This window comes from Castor canadensis, chromosome 16, assembly GCF_047511655.1.
Source record: "Castor canadensis chromosome 16, mCasCan1.hap1v2, whole genome shotgun sequence".
NCBI classification, from domain to species: domain Eukaryota; kingdom Metazoa; phylum Chordata; class Mammalia; order Rodentia; family Castoridae; genus Castor; species Castor canadensis.
In genome coordinates this window covers 30982705-31002334 of record NC_133401.1, presented here as the reverse complement: position 1 = coordinate 31002334, position 19630 = coordinate 30982705, and the positions used below count along the sequence as shown (strand labels likewise).

Genomic DNA, 19630 nt, shown 5'->3' with positions numbered 1-19630 from the left:
TGTGCCATGTGAGAGTGTATAAAAGTGCGAGCCTGAGATGCAGCTCAGCTGCAAAGTGAGTGAGGAGTCCTGGTCCTTGGCTCTGTGGTGAACTCATAAGATCAAGGGTGAGCCCTAATAGGGCCTCTGGTCTGGGGTTTATACAAACTCACTAGGGCCAAAGAGTTGCCTAAGTCCCCACAAGGGGAGTGGCAGGAGACAGTTGAAGTGAGTGCTTTTCCAAAACCCCTCCCCCTCTGTGCCTGTCTTGCCATCTGGTAATAGGAGGAGATGGGTGAAAAATCAGAGTAAAAACACTTCTTTGGAGTGTATGATTAATAACTTTAAAAAGGGATTTAATGGAGACTATGGAGTTAAGTTAACTCCTAAAAAGCTAAACATCCTTTGTAAAGTAGATTGGCCTGCTTTTGGTGTAGGATGGCCCCTGGAAGGGTCACTAGATAAAACTGTGATTAATAAAGTTTACAGAGATATTGTAAAAACAAACAAACAAAAAACCAAAATCATAACACCGAGGAGAATGGGAGAAGCCAAGAGGTTACAACTGGTCTTCAAAAACCAGACTCTGTTGTTTATTTAAATTCAGGTACCAATTTACTGGGCAGACTAGGGAAAAATCAGAGTCTTTCAGTCTTAATGGACAGCTTTGGTGCCCCATCTTCACCCAAAATGGGCATCCTGAAGGAGACTGAGGCTCAGCACTAATTGAGCTCTTACAAAAACTAACACATGAAATCTGGTCTGACTTAAAAGAAAAGGAATGTTACAAAAGGGTTGTCTACAGGGGAAAATGGAGGAATAGAAACAAAATTGGGATAAGGTCTTCATGGATAAAAAAGAAAAAAAGAGGGAAAAAATGAAATGTCATAAAATGTTTGGAGACAAAAAAGGATGAAAGGTTTAATACACGCCTTCAGTTGAGTTTTTACATCTTAAAAATAAAAGAAATAGAAAACAACTTAGCATTATTAAAAGAGGCCCGAAATACTGAGCTTGCTGGCACTTTTATTTTTAGGGAGCATAAACAGGGAGAACCTACCGAAAAGGATAAGAAAAAGAGCAACTTTGACTGTTGCTAGTAAAAACCAAAACCAAAACCAAAAGAAAACAAAAACTGTTCCAAAAGGTTGGTGCAGTAAGCTTGATCTGTTATTGAGAGAGTCATGAGATGCTTATGTTTCCCTTGCAGATTATGCATCCATCTAATGGTAGGCTCACAGTTTCACAGTGTGAGTATATATATATGAACATCTTAAAAACAGTTATACAGTCAATGTAAAATTATTACTCGGATTTATTGCTACTTTTAAGAAAACAGGTTATTAATCTTGTTTCAATTAGGTCTCACTAAGATGCAGGTATTCAGGGGTTAACACTCCAGCTCAGATCAGAGAAGAGAGAACAAAAAGGGGGGGGGGGTGGGCACAGTCTGCAACAAAAATCTTGGAATTTGGGTAGTTAAAGAAGTGACCTTCGCATATTTCATTCTGCCATAAATACAACCTGGAATTAAATTCTCTCTTATAATACATGGGTCTATTAACAAATGAACTTTCTATAAATTGCTTTTATACAAAAATAATTTTAAGGTTGCTTTCTTTCTTATTTTTTCATGCAAATGTAAGGCTCTAAGTTAAAAGATTTTATGAGTTATTTTCACCAAATAACAAAAATATATGAAAGGTATTAAGGATACGATTTTTAAAAAATAAAAGGCAGAAAAGAATAATAATATTTATAGATAAAAAAAGAATAATGACAAGCTCCCCCAGAGGGTACATATTAAGTTGTCACAAAGATATAGATGCTTATGTAAGTGATCAAGATAACTAAAATCTAAGAGTTACATTAAAGGTTTTGAAACATCAAAATTTAATGTATTGATGTTAAATTAAAACTTAATTCTCGGGGGAATTCCAAGATGGCGGCTAGAGGTAGGAAGCAGAAAGCGACCCTCCTATAGTGAAATCTTGGACACATGCTGGAGACACACTTTGCAGGCATAATCACCGAGAAAAGGCATAACTTTGACAATGACAGGAAGACAGAAAAAACAAGGAAACCAGTTTCCCCACAGCAAAAAATTAGTACAAGAACCAGAGGGGAATGAAGAGAACAGAAACTCAGATCCAGACTCCAACAAAATGAAGATAAACTATGCCAAAGGACCCAATGAAGCCCACAAGAATAATTTAAAAGAAGATATACAACAAGTACTCAATGAGAATTTTATAGAGATGATACTGGATAAGGTCAACCAAAATGTACAGGAGACACTCAAGAAATTCCAAGACAATAAAAATAGAGAATTTGAAAAAGCAAAAGAAGAAATAAAGGAAACCATAGAAGCACTGTATAAACACCAAAGTGAAAGAGAGAACACAATGAATAAATGGATAAATGAACTCAGGACAAAAATAGACAACAATAAAGAAGAAAACAGCCAGGATATGGAAAACCTCAGAAAAAAGAACGAAACAGAACTGCAAAACAAAACAGAAGGCCAATCCAGCAGAATAGAACAAACAGAAGACAGAATCTCAGAACTTGAAGATGAAATGGTAATTAAAGGAAAAACCGAAGAACTATTAATTAAACAACTCAAGAACTGTGAAAAGAAAATGCAAGAACTCACTGACTCCATCAAAAGACCAAACTTGAGAATCATGGGCATCGAAGAAGGAGAAGAGGTGCAAGCGAAGGGAATGCGTAATATATTCAACAAAATAATAACGGAAAATTTCCCAAATCTAGAGAAAGATATTCCCATACAAATGCAAGAGGCCTCCAGGACACCAAACAGACCAGATCAAAATAGAACTACTCCATGACATATCATCATTAAAACAACAAGTTCAGAAACTAAGGAAAGAATATTGAAGGCTGTAAGAGAGAAAAAACAAGTAACATACAAAGGTAAACCCATCAAAATCACAGCAGACTTCTCAACAGAAACATTAAAAGCAAGAAGAGCGTGGGGTGAGATCTTCCGGGCACTGAATGAAAATAACTTCAACCCCAGGATACTCTACCCAGCAAAGCTATCATTCAAAATAGATGGAGCAATAAAAGTCTTCCATGATAAGCAGAAACTAAAACAATATGTGACCACAAAGCCACCATTACAAAAGATTCTGCAAGGGATCCTGCACATAGAAAGTGACATCCAACTTAACCATGAAAAGGCAGGCAGCACCAAACCACAGGAAAAGAAAAAGCAAGACAGTAGAGAGTAACATCAAGTTAGGTACACACAATCAAACCTTCAAACAACTAAGATAACTAAATGGCAGGAATCACCACATACCTATCAGTACTAACACTTAATGTTAATGGACTTAATTCACCCATCAAAAGACACCGTTTGACAAAATGGATTAAAAAAGAAGATCCAACAATTTGTTGCTTACAGGAGACTCATCTCAATGACAGAAATAAGCATATGCTTAGGATGAAAGGCTGGAAGAAGATTTACCAAGCCAATGGCCCCCGAAAACAAGCAGGAGTAGCAATACTTATCTCTGACAAAGTAGACTTCAAACCTACATTGATCAAACGAGATAAAGAAGGACATTCCATACTAATAAAAGGGGAAATAGACCAAAAGGAAATAATAATCATCAATCTGTACGCACCCAATGTCAACGCACCCAATTTCATCAAACATACCCTGAAAGACCTAAAAGCATATATAAACGCCAACACAATGGTTGTGGGAGACTTTAACACTCCATTATCATCAATAGATAGGTCATCCAAACAAAAACTCAATAAACAAATCCAAGATCTAAAATATGCAATAGATCAAGTGGACCTAGTAGATGTCTACAGAACATTTCATCCAACCTCTACACAATATACATTCTTCTCAGCAGCCCGTGGAACCTTCTCCAAAATAGATCATATCCTAGGGCACAAAGCAAGCCTCAGCAAATATAAGAAAATAGAAATAATACCATGCATACTATCTGACCACAATGCAGTAAAAGTAGAACTCAACAACAAAAGTAAAGACAAAAAACATGCAAACAGCTGGAAACTAAATAACTCATTACTTAATGAAGAATGGATCATCGATGTAATAAAAGAGAAAATTAAAAAGTTCCTAGAAGTCAATGAAAATGAAAACACAACCTACCGGAACCTATGGGACACAGCTAAGGCAGTCTTGAGAGGAAAGTTTATAGCCATGAGTGCATATATTAAAAAGACTGAAAGATCCCAAATCAATGACCTAATGATACATCTCAAACTCCTAGAAAAACAAGAACAAGCAAATCCCAAAACAAATAGAAGGAGAGAAATAATAAAAATAAGAGCTGAAATCAATGAAATAGAAACCAAAAAAACCATACAAAGAATTAATGAAACAAAAAGTTGGTTCTTTGAAAAAATAAACAAGATCGATAGACCCCTGGCAAACCTGACTAAAATGAGGAGAGAAAAAACCCAAATTAGTAGAATTAGGAATGCAAAAGGGGAGATAACAACAAACACCATGGAAGTCCAGGAAATCATCAGAGACTACTTTGAGAACCTATATTCAAATAAATTTGAAAATCTAAAAGAAATGGACAGATTTCTAGATACATATGATCATTCAAAACTGAACCAAGAGGAAATTAATCACCTGAATAGACCTATAACACAAAATGAAATTGAAGCAGCAATCAAGAGTCTCCCCAAAAAGAAAAGTCCAGGACCTAATGGATTCTCTGCTGAATTCTATCAGACCTTTGAAGAAGAACTGATACCAACCCTCCTTAAACTGTTCCATGAAATAGAAAGGGAAGGAAAACTGCCAAACACATTTTATGAAGCCAGTATTACACTTATCCCAAAACCAGGCAAAGACACCTCCAAAAAGAAGAACTATAGGCCAATCTCCTTAATGAACATTGATGCAAAAATCCTCAATGAAATAATGGCAAACCGAATTCAGCAACACATCAAAAAGATTATTCACCACGACCAGGTAGGCTTCATCCCAGGGATGCAGGGGTGGTTCAACATACGAAAATCAATAAACGTAATAAACCACATTAACAGAAGCAAAGACAAAAACCACTTGATCATCTCAATAGATGCAGAAAAAGCCTTTGATAAGATCCAACGTCATTTCATGATAAAAGCTCTAAGAAAACTAGGAATAGAAGGAAAGTTCCTCAACATTATAAAAGCTATATATGACAAACCTACAGCCAGCATTATACTTAATGGAGAAAAATTAAAACCGTTCCCTCTAAAATCAGGAACCAGACAAGGATGCCCACTATCTCCACTCCTATTCTACATAGTACTGGAATTCCTAGCCAGAGCAATTAGGCAAGAAGAAGGAATAAAAGGAATACAAATAGGTAAAGAAACTGTCAAAATATCCCTATTTGCAGACGACATGATCCTATACCTTAAAGACCCAAAAAACTCTACTCAGAAGCTTCTAGATATCATCAATAGCTATAGCAAGGTAGCAGGATATAAAATCAACATAGAAAAATCATTAGCATTTCTATACACTAACAATGAGCAAACGGAAAAAGAATGTATGAAAACAATTCCATTTACAATAGCCTCAAACAAAATCAAACACCTAGGTGTAAACCTAACAAAAGATGTGAAAGACCTCTACAAGGAAAACTATACACTTCTGAAGAAAGAGATTGAGGAAGACTATAGAAAGTGGAGAGATCTCCCATGCTCATGGATTGGTAGAATCAACATAGTAAAAACGTCGATACTCCCCAAAGTAATCTACATGTTTAATGCAATGCCCATCAAAATTCCAATGACATTCATTAAAGAGATTGAAAAATCTACTGTGAAATTTATATGGAAACACAAGAGGCCACGAATAGCCAAGGCAATACTCAGTCAAAAGAACAATGCAGGAGGTATCACAATACCTGACTTCAAACTATATTACAAAGCAATAACAATAAAAACAGCATGGTACTGGCACAAAAACAGACATGAAGACCAGTGGAACAGAATAGAGGATCCAGATATGAAGCCACACAACTATGAGCAACTTATCTTTGACAAAGGAGCTAAAAATATATGATGGAGAAATAGCAGCCTCTTCAACAAAAACTGCTGGGAAAACTGGTTAGCAGTCTGCAAAAAACTGAAACTAGATCCATGTATATCACCCTATACCAAGATTAACTCAAAATGGATCAAGGATCTTAATATCAGACCCCAAACTCTTAAGTTGATACAAGAAAGAGTAGGAAATACTCTGGAGTTAGTAGGTATAGGTAAGAACTTTCTCAATGAAACCCCAGCAGCACAGCAACTAAGAGATAGCATAGATAAATGGGACCTCATAAAACTAAAAAGCTTCTGTACATCAAAAGAAATGGTCTCTAAACTGAAGAGAACACCCACAGAGTGGGAGAAAATATTTGCCAATTATACATCAGACAAAGGACTGATAACCAGAATATACAGGGAACTTAAAAAACTAAATTCTCCCAAAACTAATGAACCAATAAAGAAATGGGCATGTGAACTAAACAGAACTTTCTCAAAAGAAGAAATTCAAATGGCCAGAAAACACATGAAAAAATGCTCACCATCTCTAGCAATAAAGGAAATGCAAATTAAAACCACACTAAGATTCCACCTCACCCCTGTTAGAATAGCCATCATCAGCAACACCACCAACAACAGGTGTTGGCAAGGATGCGGGGAAAAAGGAACCCTCTTACACTGTTGGTGGGAATGTAGACTAGTACAACCACTCTGGAAAAAAATTTGGAGGCTACTTAAAAAGCTGGACATCGATCTACCATTTGATCCAGCAATACCACTCTTGGGGATATACCCAAAAGACTGTTACTCCAGAGGCACCTGCACATCCATGTTTATTGTGGCACTATTCACAATAGCCAAGTTATGGAAACAGCCAAGATGCCCCAGCACTGACGAATGGATTAAGAAAATGTGGTATCTATACACAATGGAATTTTATGCAGCCATGAAGAAGAATGAAATGTTATCATTCGCTGGTAAATGGATGGAATTGGAGAACATCATTCTGAGTGAGGTTAGCCTGGCCCAAAAGACCAAAAATCGTATGTTCTCCCTCATATGTGGACATTAGATCAAGGGCAAACACAACAAGGGGATTGGACTTTGAGCACATGATAAAAGCGAGAGCACACAAGGGAGGGGTGAGGATAGGTAAGACACCTAAAAAACTAGCTAGCATTTGTTGCCCTTAATGAAGAGAAACTAAAGCAGATACCTTAAAGCAACTGAGGCCAATAGGAAAAGGGGACCAGGAACTAGAGAAAAGGTTAGATCAAAAAGAATTAACCTAGAAGGTAACACCCACGCACAGGAAATCAATGTGAGTCAATGCCCTGTATAGCTATCCTTATCTCAACCAGCAAAACCCCTTGTTCCTTCCTATTATTGCTTATACTCTCTCTACAACAAAATTAGAGATAAGGGCAAAATAGTTTCTGCTGGGTATTGAGGGGGGGAAGCGGGAGGGGGTTGAGTGGGTGGTAAGGGAGGGGGTGGGGGCAGGGGGGAGAAATGAACCAAGCCTTGTATGCACATATGAATAATAAAAGAAAAATGAAAAAAAAAAGATAATTTCCCAAAGTGGAAGAGCCTAACATCTTGCAAACGAAATGTGAAGTTGACTGCAAATGAATGTCAATGACCACAGCAGCAAATAAGTAATAAATAGTGAATAATCTACAAAAAAAAAAAAAACTTAATTCTCTAAGCTCATAACAACAAGGCTATCTTTAAAATATTGTATTGTTCCTAGGAATATTTACCAAAAATTGTCTTAAAAGTGGTTTTTGTTTTGTCAAGATAACTGTCAAAAATTTTTGGTGCTCACCAACATCAGGTGCTGGCGAGGATGCGGGGAAAAAGGAACCCTCTTACACTGTTGGTGGGAATGTAGACTAGTACAACCACTCTGGAAAAAAATTTGGAGGCTACTTAAAAAGCTGGACATCGATCTACCATTTGATCCAGCAATACCACTCTTGGGGATATACCCAAAAGACTGTTACTCCAGAGGCACCTGCACATCCATGTTTATTGTGGCACTATTCACAATAGCCAAGTTATGGAAACAGCCAAGATGCCCCAGCACTGACGAATGGATTAAGAAAATGTGGTATCTATACACAATGGAATTTTATGCAGCCATGAAGAAGAACGAAATGTTATCATTCGCTGGTAAATGGATGGAATTGGAGAACATCATTCTGAGTGAGGTTAGCCTGGCTCAAAAAACCAAAAATCGTATGTTCTCCCTCATATGTGGACATTAGATCAAGGGCAAACACAACAAGGGGATTGGACTATGAGCACATGATAAAAGCGAGAACACACAAGGGAGGGGTGAGGATAGGTAAGACACCTAAAAAACTAGCTAGCATTTGTTGCCCTTAACGCAGAGAAACTAAAGCAGATACCTTAAAGCAACTGAGGCCAATAGGAAAAGGGGACCAGGTACTAGAGAAAAGGTTAGATCAAAAAGAATTAACCTAGAAGGTAACACCCACGCACAGGAAATCAATGTGAGTCAATGCCCTGTATAGCCATCCTTATCTCAACCAGCAAAAACCCTTGTTCCTTCCTATTATTGCTTATACTCTCTCTACAACAAAATTAGAAATAAGGGCAAAATAGTTTCTGCTGGGTATTGGGGGGGGAGAGGGAGGGGGCGGAGTGGGTGGTAAGGGAGGGGGTGGGGGCAGGGGGGAGAAATGAACCAAGCCTTGTATGCACATATGAATAATAAAAGAAAAATGAAAAAAAAATTTTTGGTGCTAAGGCTAATCCACAAATTTGTCAAGACAACAACAGTTTACTAAAACACAAAAAAGACAAGAGGCAGCTGAGCACAGGGAGTGCTGCTGCACTGATATAAAGATTGAGACAGATTTATTTATCTGAAGCAAAGCCAGAGTACACCATTCAGATAGGATAATAAGTAAATAAATAAATAACTCAAAAAGGAGCACTACTCTGGAAGTCAAGACCTCCAATTTTTATTGGACTCAACAGAGTTGAGGTGTTAGTCCTAATCCTTCCACATGTTGGATGGAGGGAATTTTTGCCCTGGGATAGCCAGATTGGGCCTACTATTTTAGGGGGTCTCCATTGACTACAGGTTGATGGGATCCTGCTGTATGTCATGAGCCATATGTAAATGTCAACAATCTGGGATGTGATCCCTTATCAACATCTGAGCCATGATCTTGGCCACTGTGTTTCCTAACTCCACACTTAGTCCCCAAAATATTTACCTGTGTTCTCTGGTGATTTTTGTTGGGGTTTAACTACTAAGGTAACTGAGTCATGTTCATTTAAGAGCTGGTTTATATTGGGATTAACAATGAGGACATCCATGTTAGAACCAGACCCTCCCCCTTGCTTACCTTTATCTCCCTGAATAGATGCCAAGGACAGTTGGCAGTGACCTAACTACATCTTACTTTCTTGGTTGCCCAGCAACATTATCTCTTAATGACCTTTCTGGTACTTTTCCACCAGCCCCATATATCTAGCCCAAGCCTGTGTATGGCAATGGGATCTAGCTCTCTTGCTGGGGTCTCCTTCCTTCCTAAACAATAAACCCTGAACTGCTGTTTGAGCCGTCTCTCTGCCTCTTCCATACCTCTTTTATTTTCTAACAGTTTATATAAAACTTTTTGATAACCTCATGGTTAAACAACTGTTATCTTGGGTGATTCTAATACAGTTGGTATCCTATATGTGTCTGTGACTGGGCTATTTGGGGTCACTGACCCTATTCTCCTCCCCAAAATTATAAAAATCTAAGGTTTTACTTTAAGAACAACTAAACTAATATGCATACATAACCTCTATAAAGTTGTGATGCTGTTGCTGGTTCCTATATTTATGTTTTTCAAGTATATCAAGCCTTCTAAAATACAAAATTTAGATAAGCACGGTAACAAAAAGTTAGCGGTACTGATATACTGTTCTGTTGTTGCTAAATTGTCCATCAGAATTTTAACCATGACTCTTTAAGTTTTTATCATTACAGTTCTGATCCTTCTGGGGCATTTAAAGCAAGTCCATAAAAAAAGACTCTAATAACTACTTATGTATCAACCAGGTTAGCTTTTTAGATATCTGCTTTGTTAGATTTTGTTTTGTATTATCCTTATCTAAAAGCCTGCAGCCTAAGAGCTACTCCTTCTAAGCCTCTTTGTTGCTTCAATTTGGCCAAAAGAGTCTAGTTGACACTGACTCCCACCTAATCTGTTCGTTATCCAACCCCCAATGTGGGACCAAAACCAACCAAACAAAATCCAGGAAAGAATGACCAATCAGAAAGCTCTTAGTCTATGGCCATACCACCTTGAATGTGCACTATCTCATCTGGTCTTGGAAGCTAAGCAGGGTCAGGCCTGGTTAGTACTTGGATGGAAGACAGATCCTCAAAAGAGACTGCTCAGAGACAAGCAGTTTGGAGACAAAGGGGGAATGCCGTCAAAGTTCCAAAGGAGTCACTGGTGCCAGACCTCTCAAAAATAACCAAGGCCTAGAGGATTAAAGAAATGGTTCTTATGCATGTGTGGCTATCTGGCATTAAATCCCTTCTAGACACAAATTCAGATTCTTAGGGTCTTCTACTTAAATAGAGACAAAATAACTATTTTTACTGGCTCTAAACATGTCCTTTGATACTCAATGATGGTGGTTTTAACTTTTTTTTTTTAAAGAACACATTTTCTTGGACATATATACTGATAATATATTGTTACCATGGTAATTCTACTTAGTTAAAAAAAAAGACATTGTCTAGATAACAAATATATAACATGTACACCCATTAAAACCCCACTGGAGATGCCCTTTTGTTGTTATTTTGTCTACTTCCACTGCAGTTAAAGTAGTAGAGATTGCTCCTTGGATCCACCACAGTCAAGTTAAACCAGCTTCTCTCAAATGGGAGTGCATCCCTGATCCAGCTTCACCGTGTAGGATCACCCTCCAGAACCTGAGTATCTTCCCCTGGCAGGACTCCACTTCCCAGGAAACAACAGGGGACCAAGAACAGCAGGACAACAGCTCTGCTCGAGTCACACCTTGGAAGCTGACTAGTCTACGCAAGGCAGAAACTTGAGGAATCGACTCTCCGATGGGACACCCAGATTGTTTTTATACCAGTTATCTCACTGTGATGCACTATCACCCCTTGTTTGTATCTGTTGCTGCAATTCTCACCATAATCTTTGCCATAGGTCTGGCAGAAACTTCCCCTTGCTGGTTGGACTCACGGTGAAAGGTTTTTATTTGCTCTCTTCTAAATCTTTTGGGGAGGATGCATAATTACTGTTTATTGTTACTGAATGTGGTTTCCCTTTATGGCCTCAGAGCCCTCCTCCTGTGACCTATGTAGGCATACTACTCAGGCAGGAAATGTTGTCACTAGGACTTTGCTATTCCATACTTACTATTCTTGTGCAGGCACTGTCAGTGGGTCATGCGCTCACAACCATACCATCTATTCAGTGTGTTCCTATGGTAATCAGCATATCTGCTTTAACCCCATTTATTGTCCCCAGGAGCAATCGTTAAAGATCAGGAGCATCCACAATCCTGGGAACCTTATCAGCCATATCCAACTGTTTAGTCCAGATAAACCAGAGTCAAGGTTCTTTGATGCATGTGCAGCCATAGACAAGGGTGGATAAGGAGGTATAGGCTATGGCTGTGGGGTCCTAGCTTGGGAAAGAGCCTATATGTCAAATGATGATTATATGTGCTGGGGAGACAACTTTTGGTCATGTGATGATGTGGATTCTTATTATTGTCCTTACTGAAGTTATGTTTCATGGGTCACATAGCAGAGGGCTAAGCATGCAGCACTCCTTCACAAAGGAAAAGTTGCTCCTGACTGCACCCATGGCACCTGTAACCCTGTAAATTTCACTGTACTTAAGCCAAGAGATTGGACACGGGGACATATAATTAGCATAAGCATAGATGGAAAAGGCCTTGTCCCTGGAAGTCTGATGCACCTCGAATTATTAACTGTTACCCATGAGAGTTCCTCCTACCAAGTTTTTCACTCCTTTTATGAGAAAATGAGGAATGAATTTTCCATCTCTGCCAAAGCTAAAAACTTGTTCCTCCCACTGTTTGTGTCTATAGCCCAGACACCGAATGTCACTTAATGCTATGTTTGTGGGGGGACCAATATGAGAGACCCCTGGCCTCGGGAAGCAAGGGAGTCAAACCCATGGGAACCTTGCAATGAGACTGCTTTTCCAAAGCACAGGAAAGGCATCTGGCTCCTAAAAACTTCCATCACTGAAAATTATTTTATCTCCCTCCCAGAAGGCCAATTATCCACCTTAGCGGGAAATTTAACTTTAGGACAGGAGTTTTACAATGACAGTGCCCAAGAGACCCAATGCTGAGGAACTACAAAGCACACAAAACCCCAGCCCCACCCACTTGCCACCTTTTCTAATCTCCAGAAAACATGAAACAATCTTATTGCAAGCACAGATCGGAAGGTGCCCATGGGGACTGTACTGGATCTGTGGGAAGCAAGTTTATACAGTGCTACCTAGCAGCTGGTTTGACTCCTGTATGCTAGGCTCAATCAGACCATCTTTCTTCTTGCTTCCCCTCAGAGAAGGTGAAAAACTGGGAGTCCCCATATATAAAAAAAAGATTAAATAGACAAAAACGGGGTGACTTACAAGTTGGCAATTAAAAAGATAACAAATGGCCTCTTGAGTGAATTATCCAGTACTATGGTCCTGCCACCTGGGCAAAAGACAGGTCCTGGGGCTATCGCACCCCTATATATATATATATATATATATATATGCTCAACCTCATCATCAGGCTGCACGCTGCTGTTAAAATTATAACTAATAAAACTCTCAATTTGCTGGCAAAACAAAGCACTAAGATGTGCAATGCCATCTATCAGAACCGCTTGGCTTTAGACTATTTGTTGACCTCTGAGAGAGGAGTTTGTGGAAAATTTACTGCTGCTTACAGATTAATGATGAAGGAAAGGTCATAAAAAAGATCACAAACAAGATGAAAAAGTCTGCTGACGTCCCTGCCGAGACTTGGAGAGGATGGGATTCCAATAACCTGTTTGGAGGATGGTTCTCTGCCTTAGGTGGATTCAAAACTCTGATAGGGCAATAGGCCTAATCCTAGGAGCATGCTTAATATTGCCCTGTCTGGCTCCCCTGGTGCTATGGTCTATCAAGACTATTATAGAGGCCGTTATAGAAAGAAAAATGGCCGCACATGTAATGATGCTATGAAGATGATGATCAAGATGATGCTCTTTGACCCTGAGTGGGTCCGAGAATCAGAGGGAGAAATAATGTAGCAAGAAAGGCAAGACCAGAAAAGAAACAGACAGACTGGTGTTCTGACAAGGAGACAGGGGGAGAGGATGGCAAAGCAGAGAGATAAAACTTAAAGAACTGAAACATGAAGGTCACATAGCACTGGGGAAATGAAATAGCCAATGAAGTCATATGCAGCCATATGTGGGTTGAGCTTTGCTTTTTGCTTCTGTAACCTGCTTGCAAGGGTATATAAGGTGAGACCCCTTTGTTCTCTGGGCTCAGCCTTTGGACATGAGTCCGCTGGGTCAGTGCCTGTAAAATAAATGTTGCTTCCTGCTAATCTGCCTCAGAGACTCCCATCTCAGCTCATAATTTCCCGCAACACCAGGAGTACAGAACCCGCCCCGTACCTTTAACATCCACCTGTACCTCATTGTAGTAGCTTCATAAATACCCCACTCGCGACCTCCCCAATGTCTTGGACACAAAGACATGAACTATACAGCAGCTTAACCAGGAGCCCCGAACTGGGCTCTAGTACTGGGGTGCAGTGAGGGCGAAGGAAGAGGCACTTACTCCAACCGAGTTCCTTAGCGTGGAAGCCACCATCAGGCTCTGGAGCGGAAAGCAGACCGGGCACCGCCACCGCCGTCCCTCAGACCAGCTGCTGTGAAGTGGGGATGACCCACGCGACCCACGCGCATCCCACTCGCGTTACCTACCTCCAGACTGCACACTTTTCAAGTCGGGAAACCTGCACCCATCCTAGAACAAAATAAGTCCAAGTCCATGCAGGAAGTCCCGCCTCAACCTGGCCGCACAACCCGGAAATGACCTTTGTATGGTTGTTCCTCGCGCGCCAGAGCATTATGGGTAAGGTAGTTCCTACAGTTCTATGGAAGGAGATGCTGTGAGCCTGCATCAACCAGATCAAAGGCCACGGCCCCTTGCTCTTGTGCCTTTCAAGTGCGGGTCAGTTAATGATTGGGCCTGAGTCCATAAAGTCCCTCTTTTTCTTTTCTTCTAAAGCTTCCTATTCATAGTGTTGGGCCACTCCAGCGTTTGCAGACCTGGTGGCCAACTGGCCCACAACGGAAGGCTGCTAATGGTCCGGTTTCGCAGATGGCCAGATAGGGATGCGCTGGGCGGAAGCTTATGGAAGTCGGACAGTGGCCTTGGTCATTGGGAGGGGTCGAGTCTAAAGGGAACAGTGCTACTAGGCCTCTGCAGGCCGAGATAGCCGCCCACCTCTCCCTGCCCCCCCACCCCGTGAGAAGGCTCTGCCTCCTGAGCTTGTACTCTAGGGGCATTGCTGGAGACAGCCTGAAGGGACTCTCCTGAAGAAGTCTAGGCGTCTTGAGAAGCACACTTACCTGCCCTCTGCTTAAAGATGCTAGTTATTCAAACTCTTCCCCACCACCCCATCTTTCATGGCAACCGGCTTTCCACCTTCTGCTTCCTCAGATATGCCATCTCTGATCACACATGCTCCTCAAACTTGAAGTATGGCTTTACAGCAGGCAAAGAACAAGCAGAATTCCGTGAATAACACAGGGAGCAGGGAAGTCCTTCCTCAGAAAGCCTGCTCTAGGTGGCATGCCCCGAGGACTAACCACCCCTTTGCTTCTAGAGTTCAGCCCTTTGGAAGCAATTCATGCCATAGATGAGAAAGACTGGAAAGTATCACTAAGTGGTCATACTCTCCAACTAAGGCTAAACTCTTGTTTACAATTCATTATAAAATATAAATGTGTAACTATTACAATGTATTGCTTAGGAAATAATGGTAAAAATTTGTACATGTTTAGTATCAGACACAGTTTTTCTCAAATGCTTTCAGTCCATGGTTGGTTGAATCTATGAATTTGGAATCTGATAGGTAGCAGTTTAAAATGAGGAATGAGGATATGCAACCCTAAGACATGAATGATGAGGCTAAACAATCCTAAAATGGAGAATCCATGATTCAATGTCTGTGTGCTCAGGGCCCTGTTCTCTCTCTCTCTCTCTCTCTCTCTCTCATATGACTATTTATTTTCTTGCCTGTTACAAGTTAAAGTTTTCTAGATCTATGCTACTGGCTCCATATCCTTGGAAAACACCTGCAAAACATAAAAGAGACTGGGATATGACCAAGAAGGAAGAATCTTGATCTGAACTGATAAGGATAAAGTCTGATGGAGAGGATCTTTGTTCTGAAGTATATACACATCATTCATGTCCCCTGATACCTGGTTCCAAATGAAAAACAAGTTTGGTTAAGGTTCGCTATTTTGACTGAGTTACCTTTTGCTCATTCCCATGTAATTATAATCTCATTGTACTTACTAATTTTCTTCTCAAACCTCGAGGGGTTTTCTAATTGGTCATGAGTGATCTATGTGCAGAGTGGTTCTTGAGACATGATAATTCTTTCACAGCTTTCATGTCAGTCTCTCCCTGTGGGTTGGTCATGGGAAGTGACTTCATGCTCCAAGCCCCTTAAACTTCAGTGAAGGACTATTCCAAGGTGAGTGTAATCATGGTTCTCAACTTCTCTTTCTCAGAAAACCCACTTTCACCTCTGAAAGTGTCTTTTCTATGCTAATAAACTATATTTTTTGCTACTAAATTAAAAACTGTATTTAATATAGTAGTAAAATATAGTAATAAAAATTATAATTAATATAGCTTTTAATATAGTATAAAAACTACAAATTATAAAAAGTATAATTATATATAATAAACTAAATTTTCTGCTTGTGTCTCACCTGAAATCTTACCTTACTGGGAACAAGTATTGCGATAACTGTGCTGAACTTCCAGTGACAGAACCCATTGATGTAAAGGGCTAAATGGAGTTTTCTTCTATTATCAGAAACCTATTATCAAAATCAAGAATTTCAATTTTATGAGAATACCATTATTAAATACTATTATAACAAAATAAAATGATAATACATAATAGATTGCAATAATTCATTCCAGTATTGCTCATATGGATTTTTCCTTGTGCAGGACCAAAGCCAGATTCACATATTGCATTTAGTTCATGGCTCTTTAGATCCCTCTAATAAAAACCATTCCTCAGTCTTTCATTCAGAGGAGGTTCCTCCCTAAGAGAACAGAGATCTTTATTATGCTAGACTTCAAAATACAACAGCCACAAGGAACAGGAAATGGCCAGTTTCTTTGCTTTAAATTTACTATTTTCCCATATATTTCATGAATCGCGTGGAAATATTTTGAACTATGTAACTGTACTGACACATATCAGCTTTTCACACATAGTTTTAGCTGCCAATGGTGATTCTTTACCTTTCAGTCTATACTTAATAATAGATATTACACTGGGGACTATTGTCTATTACTCTTCATTTTTACATCAGTATCAGTTCATGAATTGTTAAACTTTAATTGGGTTGCATACTGGAAATACCATCATTTACGATTGTGCTCAAGTTTTCTCAGGTTGCAGCAGATATTTTCTTCCTGTTGGTTTCTTTGTATTTGATCACATCACCATTGTTCCTTGGACACATCTCTGGTACAAAAAAGTAACAATTTTGGCATTCTTGATCTCAGCATTTATGAGCTTTTCCTTAAAAAAATTTTGTTTCTTTTATATGTATTTAGAAACCATGTACAGATATTCTTAGATTCATAGGCCTCCTCACAATATGATGAAATTAGTTTCACAAATGCGTTCCATGTCATGGCACAAACAAAACCATTAACCATAAGTCAAGACATGACTTTAAACTAGACACTGATGGCTCATGCGCATAATCCAAGATACTCAGGAGGCAGAGATCAGGAGGATTGTGGTTCGAAGCCAATCCTGGCAAATAGTTTGTAAGACCCTATCTTGAAAAAAACTAAGATAAGAAAGGGGCTGGTGGAGTGGCTGTAAGTGGTAAGAGTGCTGTGTAGCAAGCATGAGTTTCTGAGTTCAAAGCCTAGTGTCACCCCCCAAAAAGAAAGAAAAAGCTTTAATATAATAGTGCTTGTATTGCAGGAAATGAGCAAACTAATTATATAAAGATAAGTCCAAAATTTGTTAGTCCTTTTTGGCTCATTGAGGCAAAGTATCCTTATTTATACATTTTATTGCCAAATTTAAATCAGCAGGCATGACTATCAATGCCCTCAGAAACTCTTTCAACTTAGTAGTTTGACATTCTTTTCTTTTGCACCCTGAATATCTATACTACTCTTGATGACTATTAGTCACCTGAGAGCTTCAGGTAGAAGAAACTGCTATTTTCACCTCTATGCTCTATATATCATTAAAGCAACAAATGACTGTCCATCTACTTGTATCTCCTGAAAATAGGGGCTTTCACAGATCTAGAACAGTGATATCTTACAGCTAGCTATCCATCATATTTGGGTACAAGTTCAGCACAAATATTGAGGCTTTCTTAAGACAGATAAAGGAAAGGTGAGCCCTCTGGGATATGCCCACTGCAGAAAAGCATGGAATTCTCTGTCTTCAGTTCCTTGCCAGATGCTATGGTGCTGAAAAAAAGGTTTCCTTTCCTCTTGGGGTCCTCAGCTACCTGATAGAACACTGTGGGTTTACTGAACAGCAATTGGAGTTCATGGAGTATGCAAATTCACTGCCCAACATGTTGGTACGTCATGGAATGTTTCTTCTTTAAATCCCTTATTCTGAATAGCATTGATTGAGGATAGAACCCAAAAGTCCATACTTTTGACCCAATTCAGGCACTCATGTTTACAGTGCATGACTTGGCAAAGAAAAGGTCCTATCTTCACATTCACCTTGAACCATTAGGCCATCACCTAAAAGTTGTCCTCTTCATGGTGAAGGACTCTAGAAATATCTTGATTTAGCTAGAATTATCTTGATTTAGATACCTAAAACGTATCAAAATCACACATATCTCTACAGATACTGAGGCCACCAGGATATTATTCATTTCCTCTGGAATCAGAGCCATTAAGACTATATTTCCTTTTCAAAATACAGATGGCTGAGATCTTGGAAAAGGCTTTCATTAGAACATTCGTGTCCCTAATATGCCACAAGGATCAGTATAACTGAAAGATGTAATGACCTCCTCCAAGAATGTCCTTAAAATTTTAGTGTGAGGACTGGGGGTATGTGTCAAGTGGTAGAGCACACTAAGTTCAATTCCCTATAATGCCAAAATATAATTCCCTATAATGCCAAAAATATACTTTTTTATAATTCTGAATTCAACTTTTTTGCAAAGCATGTATTTAAACAAAAAGCAGGTTATTGAAATTTTAATTTAAATTCTAATAGAAATATGCAAAGTAGATAGGGACTTTCAGGGAAGAAATTAATGAAATGAAGACTAAAAAATACAAATGATCAATGACATGCACATGTAGAAAACAGCAACTAGATTCTTATTTCTCAGTCTGTGCTAAAAATCAAAATGAATCAAAGATCCAAATGTATAAAATGGATCAAAGAACTCAATACAATACCTTAAACTTTCAAACAATGTATGAGGCTGGACTACTGGGGCACTGATAATGATATTCTTGATGATATGCAATAAGAAGGTTGAAAATGGAACATCTGGGTACTGTGTTATAAGCTGCTATCTACATATTTTATAACTTATTTATACATGCCTTCAATATTATTTCTTCCTAGGGATCAACAACTCTTAAGTTACTGCAATAGAAGGGATTGAATGGACCAAAGTGAAATTTACCCACAGCAGGGATACATAGAGAAACCCCTTTGAACATCAATTTAAATATTAGTAACAAAAGACAGGACTGTAAAATGGGTACAGTCAGGGGGAGGTACTGGGGGAGGGTGAATGAAGGAGATTAAGGTGAGGGTATGTGGCAGATGGACTTCATATTCCTATATGAAATAAAACAAAGAATCTTCTTGCAATTGCTTTAAGTGGGGTGGGGAGGGGGTTGCAGGGGAGAGACAGGGTAATGTAACTAATGTGGAATATAAATCTAATTGGAATTATATATGTGTGTGTGTGTGTGTGTGTGTGTGTGTGTATGTGTGCAATACGAAATTTGGTGTGAGGCCCCTGTTAGAATAACTATCATCAAAAACACCATCAACAACAAATGTTGGCGAGGATGTGGGGAAAAAGGAACCCTCACACACTGCTGGTGGGAATGCAAGCTAGTACAACTCTGGAAAGCAATATGGAGGCTGGAGGCTTCTTAAAAAAGTAAACATAGATCTGCCATATGATCCAGCAATCCCACTCCTAGAGATATACCCAAAGGAATGCGACTCAGGTTACTCCAGAGGCACCGGCACACCCATGTTTATTGCA

At 39.2% G+C, this 19630-nt stretch overlaps 1 protein-coding gene across 5 annotated transcripts in view; it reads right to left on the bottom strand.

Moving 5' to 3' along the window:
- LOC109674894 (uncharacterized) overlaps positions 1-14174 on the bottom strand; it is a 71245-nt gene extending 57071 nt beyond the window's left edge. For 2 of the 5 annotated variants that reach the window (XM_074058556.1, XM_074058552.1), the window contains exon 1: positions 14060-14174. The gene's annotated coding sequence lies outside the window, so the exon portion shown is untranslated. The other 3 variants (XM_074058553.1, XM_074058555.1, XM_074058554.1) reach the window with 3 other exon arrangements.
- Between the last annotated feature and the right edge of the window lie 5456 nt (positions 14175-19630).